Source organism: Anastrepha ludens, chromosome 2 (assembly GCF_028408465.1).
Source record: "Anastrepha ludens isolate Willacy chromosome 2, idAnaLude1.1, whole genome shotgun sequence".
NCBI classification, from domain to species: Eukaryota; Metazoa; Arthropoda; class Insecta; order Diptera; family Tephritidae; genus Anastrepha; species Anastrepha ludens.
This window is the reverse complement of record NC_071498.1, coordinates 172,822,165-172,837,221: the sequence shown is the minus strand read 5'-3', so window position 1 is coordinate 172,837,221 and position 15,057 is coordinate 172,822,165.

Sequence of the window (15,057 nt, the reverse complement as noted above, 5' to 3'; positions counted from 1 at the left end):
TTAGGGCTGATCAAATTAGAGCTATCCGATTTTAAATTGAAATAAAATAACGAAAGTACAAATTGATTGGGCAATTTTGCATATTTTTGTGTAGAACTATTCATGACATTTATTTTTTAAAGACAATCCCCTTAAAATGTTGACCGCAACTACGCCGTAATTCGGCCATCCGTAAACACCAATTTTGAAAGACTAGCTGGAGGACTTCGGTCGACATCTCGTGAATAACTTTAGTAATGTTGGCTTCCAATGCCTCAATCGAAGCTGGTTTATCCACAAAGCATTTAGACTTTACATACGCCCAATAAAGGTCCAAAGGTGTGATATCACACGATCTTGGTGCACAATCCACTGGCTCGAGACGAGAGATAAATTGTTCACCGAAACGACGGCGTAGTAAATCCATTGTTTCAAGGGCTGTATGGCAAGTAACACCGTCAGGTTGAAACCAAATGTTGTGGAGACCACGGCCTTCAATTTCCGGTATCACGGCATCTAAAAGTCGCTTATCGTGGCACGATAGCGTTCGCCATTCACTCCTACATGGCTTCAGCCTCGCCTTTGAAGAAATATGAGCCGATGATTCCTCCAGTCCATAGGCCCGTAGGTCAATTTGATGTTAAAATCACATCGGATGGGACGATCACGTGGGAAAGAAAAGTAGTTTCCCAGAGAATCCGCCTACTGTTTTTTTGTTTGGAGGAGAGGAAGCGTAAAAACTTATGGCTCAAGCCCGGACTTAAACCCACCTCAGCCCCCGCAACCTCATCGTTAAGTGGTACATCGGGAGGCCGTTGTGAATATATTATTTTTCAATCGCCTAACCTATGATCAAAAAGTACCGGCAAGGTTATGCTGACTATTTTCTTCGATTGCCAAGGCGTAGTGCACCAAGAGTACCTTCCATTGGGCCGGACAGTCAATAAAGAATATTATTTATCCGTTTTGAAACATTTGAGAGATGCTGTACGTCGCAAACGGCCGGAAATGTGAGCAAACAATTGTTGGACTTTGCATGATGATAACGCGCCATTGCACCGAGCCCAAATGGTGCTGAATTATTTGACCAAACGCCAAGTAAATACCATCGTGCAAGCACCGTATTGCGACGAGGGAGCTGAAGGACCACCATTTCTCGGCCTACCAAGGGTGCATGGAGGACTAGATTAATCGTTGGGGGGTCATATCGCACCCTAAATACAAAAGGGTCACAACTTTAATTTAAGATTTGACTCTGTTTATGTTTTCACCAAACCCTCTCTCAAGCATATTTCGCTTGGGCCTAAGTGTTAAGCGTCAAGGCGTGATAAATAGATCAGACTGATGGGCGAGATGATGTGACAGCAATTATGAGAATCGTGATTAACTCTGGTGGAATGCAGATAGAAACTAATATTTAATCACTACCCAGGCTCGTGATGTTTATGTTAGATCCGACTATCTGTACACGAAATCGGCTCGTGATATTACGTTTGAGCTACTCACGAACCTGGCTTGTTTTATTCATGTTTGGGCCAAGATTTTCATCACGAGTCAGACTCATTAAAGCACGGCAAGGGGTTAATGAACCGCGGGCATGGACAAAGGATGTGCTTCACCGTTTCGTGTTCTTCTCGATTTCTCTGTGATTTCTCTCAATCCATCGCGCAATGTTTGAAATGAGTTCAAATCTACCGACCTTTCTCGGATTGCTCAAACTGTATCTACCCGTCTGTAAATGTTCGCAGTCTTTCTTCTTTCTTATCTGCGCTCAACGCCCGCTGCCCAATGATGTTATATCACCGATCCATCTCATCCACGAGAACGTCGATAGGCGTCATTGCTGTATTTACATAGAATGCGTCTTCTCAGACAGTGCGATAGGCACTGGCCACTCTGAAAGCATCAAGTCTATAAGTTGCTCGTACGAGTTCGAGTTACGATTGCTTTTACCCAGATCTGGCTATCTGAAAGTACTTTTTGTGTTATCGAAAAAAGGAAGAAAACTTCTGAGCAGGTTTTCAGTGTTGGATCTTTTCTTATCTGCATGAGAGAACACAAATGGTTGTTTTAGAAATTGTGCTTCCAACTTAAATATTTTATTTTGAACCAATTCTTAACGACTGATTTATCAACGATATTTCTACTCTATTGGAGTGTTTGAAAGAAAGATTCTGCGGACGATTTTTGGACCTTGTAAGTTAGCGATGGCGAGTGTCGCAGGCGATGGAACAATTAGCTGTATGCGCTTTACGGCTTCGTTGGTTGGGTCATGTCGTCCGAATGGAAACAAACCCTCTGGCTCTGAAAGTATTCGATGCGATATCAGCTGGTGGTTGCAGAGGAAAAGGAAGGCTTCACTTTGTTGAACTCGACCTATTAGGAAGAAGAGGAATGACCAACAAAACACTTACCAAGTTCGACCGAAAGGGAATTAAAGCAGTGGCGTATGCGGATGACATAGTGATTATGGTTTCAGGAATGCTTCCCACAATAATCAGCGAGATTATGCAAGGAGCTTTGGGATAACTCAGCAGTTGGGCCGCAGACTGTGGTTTAAGGGTAAACCCGAGCAAAACAGAACTGATGCTATTCACTAAGAAAACCATGATACCAAACTTTAATGCCCCAAAATTAAACGGCTTCGATTACGCTAGCCCAACAAGCAAAACACTTAGGAGTCATCCTTGATCTCAAACTCAGCTGGAAACCTAATATTGAACACAGGGTGAAGAAAGCTATTATAATATGATATACAAAATGATATCACTTTACACGTGTAAGAAAATGTTGGGTAAAAAATGGGGTCTTCAATCCAAATAATCAAACTCGTCCTCCACAGCCATTGTAGGACCGATAGTAACATTTGCGGCACTAGTCTGGTGACCCGCGATGAAAAAGAAATACAACCAAACCAAGCTAAGCAAGATTCAAAGATCAGCTTGTATCTTAACCACAGGAGTGCTTAGCACCAGCCCTGCTGAAGTGCTTAATATGCTAACACATCTGTTACCACTAGACTTATAAAGGGTGGTTAAATTTCAAGGGCCGATGTTGAATGTGAACCACACCTAAACGTCAACGACACCGTTGGACTTCTTTCTTTGGGGTTATTTTAAATAAAAGGTGTACGTCGATAAGCCAGCAACAGGATGAGATAATTCGGCACATTAAAGGCATAGAACCTCAATTATGCCTCAGCGTCATCGAAAATTTGGACCATCGGATGGAGGTGTGCCGCCAAGGCCGCGGCGGTCATTTGGCCGATATTTTATTACATACGTAATTGAGCCATACCAATATTATCATAATAAAGAGAAATGACAATAATTTCCTAAAAAAATTGTGTTTTATTCAAAATCAACACCGGCCCTTGAAACTTAACCACAATCGCCACATGCAGCGTGGGGAGACTCAGAGATATAGGAAGCTGAACAAGAAGATGTACGGTCACAGCAAGATCCTTCTACAGAGACCCTCACTGCTCAAAAACCAACCAGACTTTACAATCCCCGATCTCAACTTGAAGAAAGAGAGCCGAATGGAGGAAAAGAAAAGTGATTGGTAGATTAGATGTCGAAATCTACACTGACGGTTCTAAGATGAACTGTGGTATGGGAGTTGGCCTTTATTCGGAACCACTCAACTTACCCAAATCAATTAGACTTCCTGACTATGCCAGCGTGTTCCAGGTAGAACTTTTGGCAATCAGGGTGTGTATTATTGTTAAAAACTACAGGCAGGCAGGCTCTCAGGGTATTATTATTAAAAATGACAGGATTTTTCTTTTGGATGGGCTTAGCCTCAAAGAAAATGTTTTGAAAGTTTGACTTCAGCATCTGATCCCACTGAAAATTCTGAGCCCTGTGCACTGCGTTGGTGGCAATTATTAAATTACAAGGGAAACAAAATTACAATTTTTATTAAACTCCATGAAATTTTTTACTTAATTCCAATGAAGGTGCACTGTGCGGCATCCTAAAAGGTTCTTCAATAAATTGCTAATATGAATCGAATCAACACAATGAAGTGTGACAAATGCCAAAGGGGGAGTAAGCGTTCAAGTTTTCAGCAGTCGATCGAGTAGATCAATAGAACGGCAACAACAACAACAACACAAAATTAGTGTTAAAGGGTACGAGTGCGAATGCTTTTATGAGGCGGTAAAAGTGGTGACGACGCGGTAAAGATTAATTTGTTTCGCTTAAGTGAGTGCCGTCAAGCGCATCCAATAATTATTGAAGTTCGGTAAAAAGCTGTTCCAATTATTTTCTGCTTTTATTTTCACGTATATGTAATTTTCGTGTGTGTGTGAGATCTTCGAATTTCAGAATTTTTCGAAACAGAAAATAGCTTTTCAGTGAGCATACAATCGCAAGCAGTGTTACAGAAGAAGAGCAATTTTAGCTCGCCGAGATATCTCTTTGTTCTTGCTCAGCGAGCGCGATCGCTCAATAGCTGCTCTTCGGTAGTTTTTTATTTTACCTTTGCTTGGTGTACAAACTGGCGCTGATGTACAATTTGAAATATAGAGAATTTCGGTAATTATAGTTGCTGTACTGAGTGAATTAAAATTTTAGTAAACAAATTGGAAAAATGCGAGCAAATTATTAGCGATGAGGAAACGATGCGAACCAGACGTGTTTTTAGGCTAATCTGTTCACATTTTGAGTGCAAAGCACTGCTAGAAGCAGCATGAAGAAAATGCTCGCATACATACACACATGCATACGTACTAGGGATGTAATTTTTTACGATTTTTACGATACCTGGATTTTCGGGATCTCGTCACTACTATACCGGGATCGGCATCGGGGTTTAGATATTTATTATTAGGTGCGCAACTAAATTCTCGCTGTTTGTCAATAGATGCCGCCAGCAGTGTGTGCTAGTCGATTCTAACATAACCTAAAAATCATCAACCAAGCTTAGACATATCGCACCCTAAATACAAAAGGGTCACAACTCAAAATGTACTTCTGCTCAAATATGAACGAGACGTTATCAATAAAACGGTCCATGGATGACATATGGCAAAAATAAATTTTTTGTTTTTTGGTAGGACTGTTATAAGCTTACATGGCAAATTTCAGCGTGATATGTCACATAGTTTGTTTTCTGTGCTACTGTAAACAAGTCAAGCTCGAGTGTGGAAAATTTTGAGTTGTGACCCTTTTGTATTTAGGGTGCGATATGGTAAACAAACTGTTTCGACACATTAGTGATTTTGTTTTTGTATCGTATAATTTGGTTTTGTGAAAATGTCTGATTTTGTGTCGAATAATCGTCATTTGTGGGAAGTGTTGATTTTCCTCTTTCAGTCGAAAAAAAAGGCAGCTGAAGCGCATCGAGAGCTACAAAAAGTTTATGGAGATGCTGCTTTAAGTGAAACAACGTGACGAGATTGGTTTCGTCGCTTCAAAGACGGTGATTTTAATGTTGACGACCGTCCGCGAGAAGGAAGGCCTTCGAACCTTCGAAGACGCTGAATTTGAGCCATTGCTCAATGAGGATCCATGTCAAACGCATGAAGAGCTTGCTTCAGTATTCGGAGTTACACGCCAATCCATTTCCAAGTGATTGTATGTCTTGGGAATGATTCAGAAACAGGTGACTTGGGTTCCTTATGAGTTAAACCCAAGGGATGTTGAACGTCGTTTTTTCGACGTTTCGCCTGTGAACAACTGCATCAGCGGAAAAAAGGGAAAAGGAGGGGTTTTCTTCAACGCATCGTGATGGGCGATGAAAATGGATTCATTACAGCAACCCAAGGAAAAGAAAGTCATGAGGACTGCCCGGTCATGCTTCTACGTCGTCGCCTCGGCTGAATATTCACGATGCGGAGGTTATGCTATGTATTTGGTGGGACCAAGTTGATGATATTTATTATGAACTGTTAAAACCAAGCGAAACCATCACTGGGGATCGGTATCGATTTCAATTGATGCGATTGTGCCGAGCACTGCGCGAGAAGCGGCCGCAATACGCGGAGAAGCATGAAAGAGTGATTCTACAGCATGACAACGCTCGTCCTCACGTTGCCAAACCCGTTAGAATCTACCTGGAAACACCGAAATGGGAAATCCTACCTCACCCGCCATATTCTCCCGATATTGCGCCGTCCGATTATCACCTGTTCCGATCGATGGCACATGGTCTAGCTGACCAGCAGTTCCATTCAAGACATCAAAAAATGGATTGATGCGTAGATAGCCTCAGATGGAAAAAAGTAGTAGCCAGCGAAGGGCAATACTTTCAATGATGCACTTGTAACCATTTTTTCAGAATAAAGTTGTATTTTCATGAAAAAACAGCGATAACTTAGTTGCGCACTTAATATAAGGTTGTCAAAAAAGTCTTGCGGTATTTTTATTGAATTTTCAATTGTTCATAAAATTGGTTATAATAATGCGATTTAAGTCAAATATGCGCCGTTTTGTTCGATGACGAGTTCCCAACGAGATGCCAACTTCATAATGCCCCTCTTATAGAAGCTCGCTTCCCTATTGTCAAAAAACTCGGAGAGCCAATTTTCACAGGACTCTCTTGAGGACAACTTCCGACTACCAAGCTCGTTCGCCATGGACAGAAATAGGTGGTAATCACTTGGTGCGAGATCCGGACTATACGGTGGATGCAAAAGAACCTCCCGTCCGAGCTCCTGGAGCTTCTGGCGCGTCACCAAAGATGTGTGTGGCTTGGCGTTGTCCTGATGGAAGACAATTCGGCCTCTGTTGATCTTCTGCATGAGTGCTGCATTCAAGCGGTCCAGTTGTTGGCAGTACAGGTCCGAATTGAGCGTTTGGCCATAGGGGAGCAGCTCATAGTGGATGATTTCTTGCCAATCCCACCAAACACACAGAAGAACCTTCCTGGCCGTCAATCCAGGCTTGGCCACCGTCTGGGCAGCTTCACCGCTTTTCGACCACGACCGTCTGCGCTTCACGTAAGTGCCCCACTTTTCATCGCCAGTCACCATCCGCGTCAAAAATGGGTCGATTTTGTTGCGATTCAGAAGCGATTCGCATGCATCCATACGGGCAAAAATGTTTTTTTGCGTCAAGTTTGATGACTCATGCCCAGCTCTTGGCCGATGCTACGGCTGCTACTATGCCGGTCTCTTTCGATCAATTCAGCGATTTTATCGCAATTTTCGACGACAGGCCTTCCGGACCGTGGCGCATCTTCTATCACCTCTGCACCAGAACGAAAACGTTGAAATCATCGTTGTGCGGTGGAAATGGAAACTGTATCGGGTCCATAAACTGCACAAATTTTATTGGCAGCATGAGATGCATTTTTGCCTTTATCGTAGTAGTAGTAGTAGTAGTATTTTCTCCTTATTTTGCTCCATGTTTGCGACGCTATAACTCACGAACGACTAAAAGCAAACAACAATTAATCAAACACGTATTAGTACGTGAAAAGAGCTTTCCAAAAAGCTTTAGCGTGAACCGATGCGACGAATACAACTAGAACTACGCGCTTGCAAAGACAAGCTTGCGGAAATACCGCAAGACTTTTTGGACAACCTTATATTATTTATAGTTTTATTGTAACAAAACAATAGCAAATATTCTTTTCATATACTTAGCAAGAAATTGAAAATGTCGACAATCCCGTGATTTTCCGCACTACATAAAATAGCGAATTTACATCCCTAAAACATAAAAAAAAAAAAAAAAAAAAAATAATTGGCGCGTACACTTCTGTTAGGTGTTTGGCCGAGCTCCTCCTCCTATTTGTGGTGTGCGTCTTGATGTTGTTCCACAAATGGAGGGACCTACAGTTTCAAGCCGACTCCGAACGGCAGATATTTTTATGAGGAGCTTTTTCATGGCAGAAATACACTCGGAGGTTTGCCATTGCCTGCCGAGGGGCGACCGCTATTAGAAAAATGTTTTTTATTAATTTTGCTTTCACCGAGATTCGAACCAACGACCTCTCAGTGAATTCCGAATGGTGATCACGCACCAACCCATTCGGCTACGGCGGCCGCCTAAAATCCCTAAAACATACTTTCAATAATTATGCAATGCACGCAACCAACCAAATGATCGCAATAAAAAAAAAACAATTGGGGGAAAACAATTAAAAGGTTTATTCTTTCAATAAAGGAAAAGTGCCTCGCGCATACCACTGAATACTTGGCGAGTGCAGCGAGAAAAATAAATAAAACTTTTAAGCTGTTGTTAAATGCTTAATGGCGGAACGTGCCTATCACGCACAGTGGGCGTACGACAATCAAGTTTATCTCGAATTCAAAATATTATGCCACAAATAAATAAACAATTTGCCTTTCTGAAAATTAGGCCGCTTTAAATATCGATGCGTGCATTTCAAATTTTTTTTATCCATTACCATCAATTGACAGCGGTGTCAAATATTTGATACAAATCTCAATTTACCAAGTGGCGAGAGGAACAGCTACTTATATTACTTATTCACGCGTCAGCAGACACGGCAGGCGTAGCATAGCGCACACACTTACATATCTACAGCTAAGCGCCCTTGATGGTTGGTTGGTGAGTATTTGGATTTGAGATATTTAAAGCGTAGATGGAAATAGCTGCCGTGATTGATGGAAATTAATAGCGTAGTGTCAAAATAAAATAGAAAGCGGTAGCAAAACCATGGAGATGAAATAATAAAGTAATAATAATATATTAATAATAGAGAAATGTGTTGCTTTTGAGGTGCACACTGCAACACCATTCACAATGCATTTGAAGCGGAAATCAAATACTAGTGGCCTGTCAAATGCAGTCTGTAGAATTACAAAATTCATAAAGAAATGGGCAAAATATTTTTTAGGCCACTTTATGTTAAGGTGGCAAGTATTGCATTTGAAACAATGCGTATGGAAGGGCACCCAAAATCTCATTTGCAAAATTTTGAATCGCATATAGTGTTTTTTAGTAAATTTTCATGATGACATTTACAAAAGCCTACAACAGTTTATAGACGTTAAAGCTAAAATCAAACTTTTTCGAGAATTTTGCAGTGCGGATGCCGAAAATGACTTCAGATTAGGTTCATCGCATTAAGTTTTCGAGAAATACCTGCTTTAAAGTACAAAAAACATGATATTTGGGTATATTTGAGGATATGTAGCATATTTTTTAAATTATTTTATAACCTAGTGTTAACCTGTTTTGCATTAGATCTTTTGGTTCCTAGCGATGCCAGATGGAGACCGACCTCTATGAATACCGAAAGTAGACATCATGAGCTGGGGGATCCACTTTTGAGATATACTCCAGACCCTCAAACACTGAGACTCCCACGCATTTTAAACGCGTTCTTGATAATGCCGGACAAACGTACAGAAGGTGTTCTAAAGTTTCCTCAACATCTTTTCTGCATTTCCTGCATTTGCCCGTGTTAGCAATCCCTATCTTGTACGCATGGGTAGCCAATAGATTATGATCTGTCAGCATTCCTAGGATAGTTCTGCAGTCCTTTCGCGAGAGCGTCCCATGAAAAGTCTTATGGTCAGGCTTCTTGCATTTGTATAGTACGAAACCTTCTCTCCCAATTAAAGTACGGAGTCATGTAGTCTGTGCAACCCGAACTCCTCTTTCCTATTGAGCTATTTCCGAAGGTTCTATAGGTGAATACTCCAGCAGCCACTAACCGCCAGGCGGATTTCTCTGCCAGATTTCGCGCCATAAGGCCAATAGGTGGCATGCTGAGTATCATTTCCAGCGCCTCCGTTGGAGTGGTTTTCATCGCTCCTGTTATGCACAGAGCAGCGTGTCGATGAATCCTTTCCAGTGGCTATTTGTAAAGGGTGGTTAAGTTTGAAGGGCCGGTGCTGATTTTGAATAAAATACAATTTTTTTTGGGAATTATTGGCACTTCTCTTCATTATGATAATATTGGTATGGCTCAATTACGTATAAAATAAAATATCGGCCAAATGGCCGCCGCGGTCTCAGCGGTCACACCTCCATCCGATGGTCCAAATTTTCGATGACGCTGAGGCTTAATTGAGCTTCTATGCCGTTAATGTGCCGAATTATCTCATCCTTTAGCTCTTGAATTGTTGCTGACTTATCGACGTACATCTTTTCTTTCAAACAACCTCAAAGAAAGAAGTCCAACAGTGTCAAATCACATGATCTTCGCGGCTAATTGGCATCGCCGACGTGAGATTATTCAGGCATCAAATTTTTCGCGCAAAAGAGCCATTGTTTCGTTAGCTGTGTGACAAGTGGCACCGTCCTGTTGAAACCACATATCGTCCATATCCATATCTTTCGATTCGGGCCATAAAAAGTTCGTTATCATCTCACGATAGCGAACACTATTCACAGTAACTGCCTGACCGGCCTCATTTTGGAAAAATACGGCCCAATGATACCGCCGACCCATAAACCGCACCAAACAGTCACTCTTTGTGGGTGCATTGGTTTTTCGGCAATCACTTGGACTATCATTTCCCCAAATGCGGCAATTCTGCTTATTGACGAATTCACTGAGGTGAAAATGTGCCTCATCACTGAAGATGAAGACGAAGAGCGCGATATGCATTTTGATTTGAACGCCCGCTTTCATAATAAGCCTGAATAACTTTAACGCGTTGCTCGATAGTGTATCTTTCCATGGTTCACATTGAATTAATCTGAAATTGAAAAATGTCAAATCAAATGTAGAAAAAAACTTGACGTTTAGGTGTGGTTCACATTCAACATCGGCCCTTGACTTTTAACCACCCTTTATATTATGCTCATGTGTAAGAATCATCGGATGAATTTTAGCAAATTCGATATAAACGGTGATCGCATTGATGGTAATTTTGCAATAGGGTTTTCTAACAGATTACGCGTGACTACTGTTAAACTAAATACATTATTTTTCAGTATTTATTGACATTTAATCAAGGAAAAACTTACGCCTCAAAAACTTTTACAAATCGTATAAATTCTATTACGAAAATCGACGCTCTGTGAAAAATGTCCATCGCGCGCTCAATCCAACTTATGGTGCTAAGCGATGAGGCCCATTTTTGGCTCAATGGCTACGTCAATAAGCAAAATTGCCGTATTTGGGCTGAATAGCAAGTCGAAACCATTCTAGAACAGCCATTACATTTTATTCAATTGAAAGTAAACAATTTGTTAAAATAATACAAAAATAATTTTTTTTCCCTTGTTCACTCCTCTCGGGAGCATAGGGACAAGACTCAGTCATGCGTTGGTTTCTTTAATCTGTTTTTTTTTTTTTTAATTTCTGACAGGGTAGGTAACTAGCCTGCCGCTACCAGTTCTAAGTAGTGGGAATGCCCACCTGTCTTTGCTTAGGAACAACGCCTTCTTACTGCTTGGAGCGCCATCAGTGTCTCACATTTATATGACAGAAGGATCGCACAGATGGTTGAGGACTGCGCTAAATTTGGTTTGTTTGCGCTATTATCGCGATTGCCCGCTTCCTCTTGCTGGCGCCACTGATGCAATGTGTAACTGTGTGTTTTTCTTTGTTTTTTGCTTGTTTTAGCAGCCACAATGCAAATAATGCGCTGACTATTGTGCGGGAGTAAGGATGGTAAGGATATGTTTTTGGGGTTGAGGAATGAAATTTTTTTTTTGCTTTTGGAAACATGGAAAGTGGGTAAATTTGGAAAAGTTCGAGAACCGTGCTTTACGTGGTATTTGAACCCACAACCTCTGGGATGGCAGGCTAGTGCACTCACGCTAGACTACCGAGGCAGCTCGGTACGTCATAAATGTAACACTTTAATTATATTTATTATATAAACGTTTTAGTAAAAATATGAAAAATCCGGCTCGACAGATTATAGAAAAAACTCTTTCGAATATTTAAAAAAAAACATCAAAAAATATTAAAAACTGTATGTGTTATCATGCAGACCGTGCCGGAAAAAGTAAAAATAAATAAATAATTGGCGCGTACACTTCTGTTAGGTGTTTGGCCGAGCTCCTCCTCCTATTTGTGGTGTGCGTCTTGGTTTTGTTCCACAAATGGAGGGACCTACAGTTTCAAGCCGACTCCGAACGGCAGATATTTTTATGAGGAGCTTTTTCGTGGCAGAAATACGCTCGGAGGTTTGCCACTGCCTGCCGAGGGGCGACCGCTATTAGAAAAATGTTTTTATTAATTTTGCTTTCACCGAGATTCGAACCAACAACCTCTCTGTGAATTCCGAATGGTAATCACGCACCAACCCATTCGGCTACGGCGGCCGAGAAAAACGAGTTTAAACTTTCAGGAGCATTTCGCTCGAGGTCGCGCGCTTTTAAAGCAAGAACTTAAAATGAATTTTTTAATTTATTTAATTATTTAATATTGGGTAGTCGAAAAAGTCTTTTCGTATTTTGTCAATAGATGCCGTTGGAGTCATCTATCTAGAGTGCTACCAATCACATTGTTTCATATCATATGGTGTTAGAAAGGTGACACCTCAAGCTTCACTTAACCAAAAAAAAATTAAATTCGGAGAGGTTGAAGAAAAGTTATGGCTGTTCAAAAATGAGTGAAAATAATGAAGAAATTCGCTATATTTTGAAATTTTTGTATAAAAAAGCGAAGAATGCCACGCAAGCCACCAATGAAATCTGTGAAGTTTACGGAGACGATGCTGTAGCAGTTCGTGTAGCACAACAATGGTTCGCTCGATTCCGTTCTGGAAATTTCGATGTGAAAGATGCACCTCGCTCCGGTCGACCTATCGTTGAAAAAGTCGATGAAATTATGGAAAAGATTGACCAGAACCGTCACATAAGCTGCCATGTCATCGCCAAGGCACTAAACATTCATTATCAAACGGTTTTCAACCATTTAAAAAAGGCTGGTTACAAAAAGAAGCTCGATGTTTGGGTACCACATGAATTGTCTGTGAAAAATTTAATGGACCGAATTAATATAACATCTGCGATTTTTTGCTGAAATGAAATGAAATCGAACCATTTCTGAAGCGAATGGTAACAGGAGACGAAAAGTGGATCAAATACGACAATAATGTGCGAAAAAGATCATGGTGCAAGGGTGGTGAAGCTCAACAAATGGTCGCAAAGCCAGGATTGACGCCTCGAAAGGTTATGCTGTGTGTTTGGTGGGATTGGAAAGGAATCATCCACTATGAGCTACTCCAGCCTGCTCGAACGATTGATTCTACACTTTACTGTCAACAACTGCTGAGATTGAAGCAAGCAATCGAAAAAAAACGGCCAGAACTGATCAGCAAAAAGGGCGTCTTTTTCCATAAGGACAACGCTCGGCCACACACATCTTTGATGACTCGGCAAAAACTGGGAGAGCTTAGCCGGGAAGTTTTATGTATCCACCATATAGCCCTGACCTTGCACCATCGGACTACCATTTGTTTCGGTCAATGCAGAACTCCCTTAATGGAGTAAAGTTGGCTTCAAGAGAAGTCTGTGAAAATTACTTGTCACAGTTTTTCACCGAGAAACCCCAAAAGTTTTACACTGATATAATAATGTCTCTAGAAGAAAAATGGTAAAAGGTGGCCGACCAAAATGGTACATATTTGGTTTAATAAAGTTCATGATAAATATAAAAAAAATGAGTTGAAGTTTGATTAGAAATACGAAAAGTCTTTTTCAACTACCCAATATTTTTAATAGACTTACGTTTAATCTCCCACTCCAGCTTCATATTGTATGCCTTTCTGATCAGTAAGCAATTGCTGTTGTTTATTTTTTTCCAGTCGCCGAAATGTTCTGGCCTACGAAAAATGGCTGTAAAAACCGCAGTGATTTGTAAAATACAGTATGAGTACGCTGGGTCGAATGAAACCCATGAAGAATATTAATCTGTAAAATAAAAATCGATTTTTTGAAAATTCTGGACGTATGTAAACCCTTATTGTTATATTTCATGCCATGTGGACTTTCTTTATTGATGATCTTAATCCGTTCATAATACTAAACATATTTTCACATAATTTTTATTTCAGCCTTTGCGGCATATTTGCGGTTTCACGTCCTGACTCTTTCGTATTTACGTATGTTCCTTTTCTTTTTCTAAGGAAAAGAAAGTAAAACAAAACTTCAAATATTTATTGAGTATATTAATGATTTTATTTCTCTGATGACAGCACATTACATTTTGACTACCAATAAACAGTAAATATTTATATTTATATCATCAATAATTTTACTGTAATTTCTTTTAATATTCAGTAAAAAATATTTTTACTGAAATTTTTTCCATTAATAAAAAAACAAATATTTTTACTGCAAATTTTTCCAGTAATAAAAAAAAATTTGGGAAAACTTTAGTATAATTTATATCGCTTTGAAAAAAAGGTTAAAAGGAGGGGATAGAGGGGTGTATCCCCATCTTAAAACTGAAAACCGAACCTGCCGGAGGCTTATACTTTTAACGTAATTTAATGTTAAAGTTCTCTAATTTAGCGAAAAGTTGGTGTTGCCTTATGAAATAAAAACGAAGTTCGTATGCAGGGATGTTCAGTGGAAGGTTCATTGTAAAACTGCAGTATTTTTTGTTGTAATTTAAAATTGAGAAATTTTTTTGAAAATAAAAATATAAACTCATTTAAACTTAAAAACTATGATATTAAGCGTATCACAAAAAATATTAAAGTAATTAAAATAACTAATTACACGCTACTAAAAAATAACCCTCATCAGTCCAACTCCGGCTACGCAATCCACAGTATTTTTGCGTGTTAAATCCATTGAACCTAAAATTAAAACGTCGTATGCGTGTGTGTAGTAAAGAGGCTCAATAACCCCCATCCCCATCATTGACACTAAACTTAAATACTTAATTTTTGTTAATATTTTTGTTTCACTTGCAGGCATCCGGCGACACCATACTGTTGTCATTCCAATCTTCTTCTTATTCGCGTTTAAAATTGGAAAGTGATTGCATGGACAAATGAATTTGCATTTAATTTAATAGAAATAATTCGAATATAAGCATAAAAACCAGCAAAAACACGCGTGTGAGTGTATATTTGGTGAATTTTAGTGAAGTGTTAAAAAATATATAGTGTAATGTGGCAAATTATAGTAAAGTTCCAAAGGGCATTTTGAAGGCAAATAATTATGAAATTATTATTTCCCG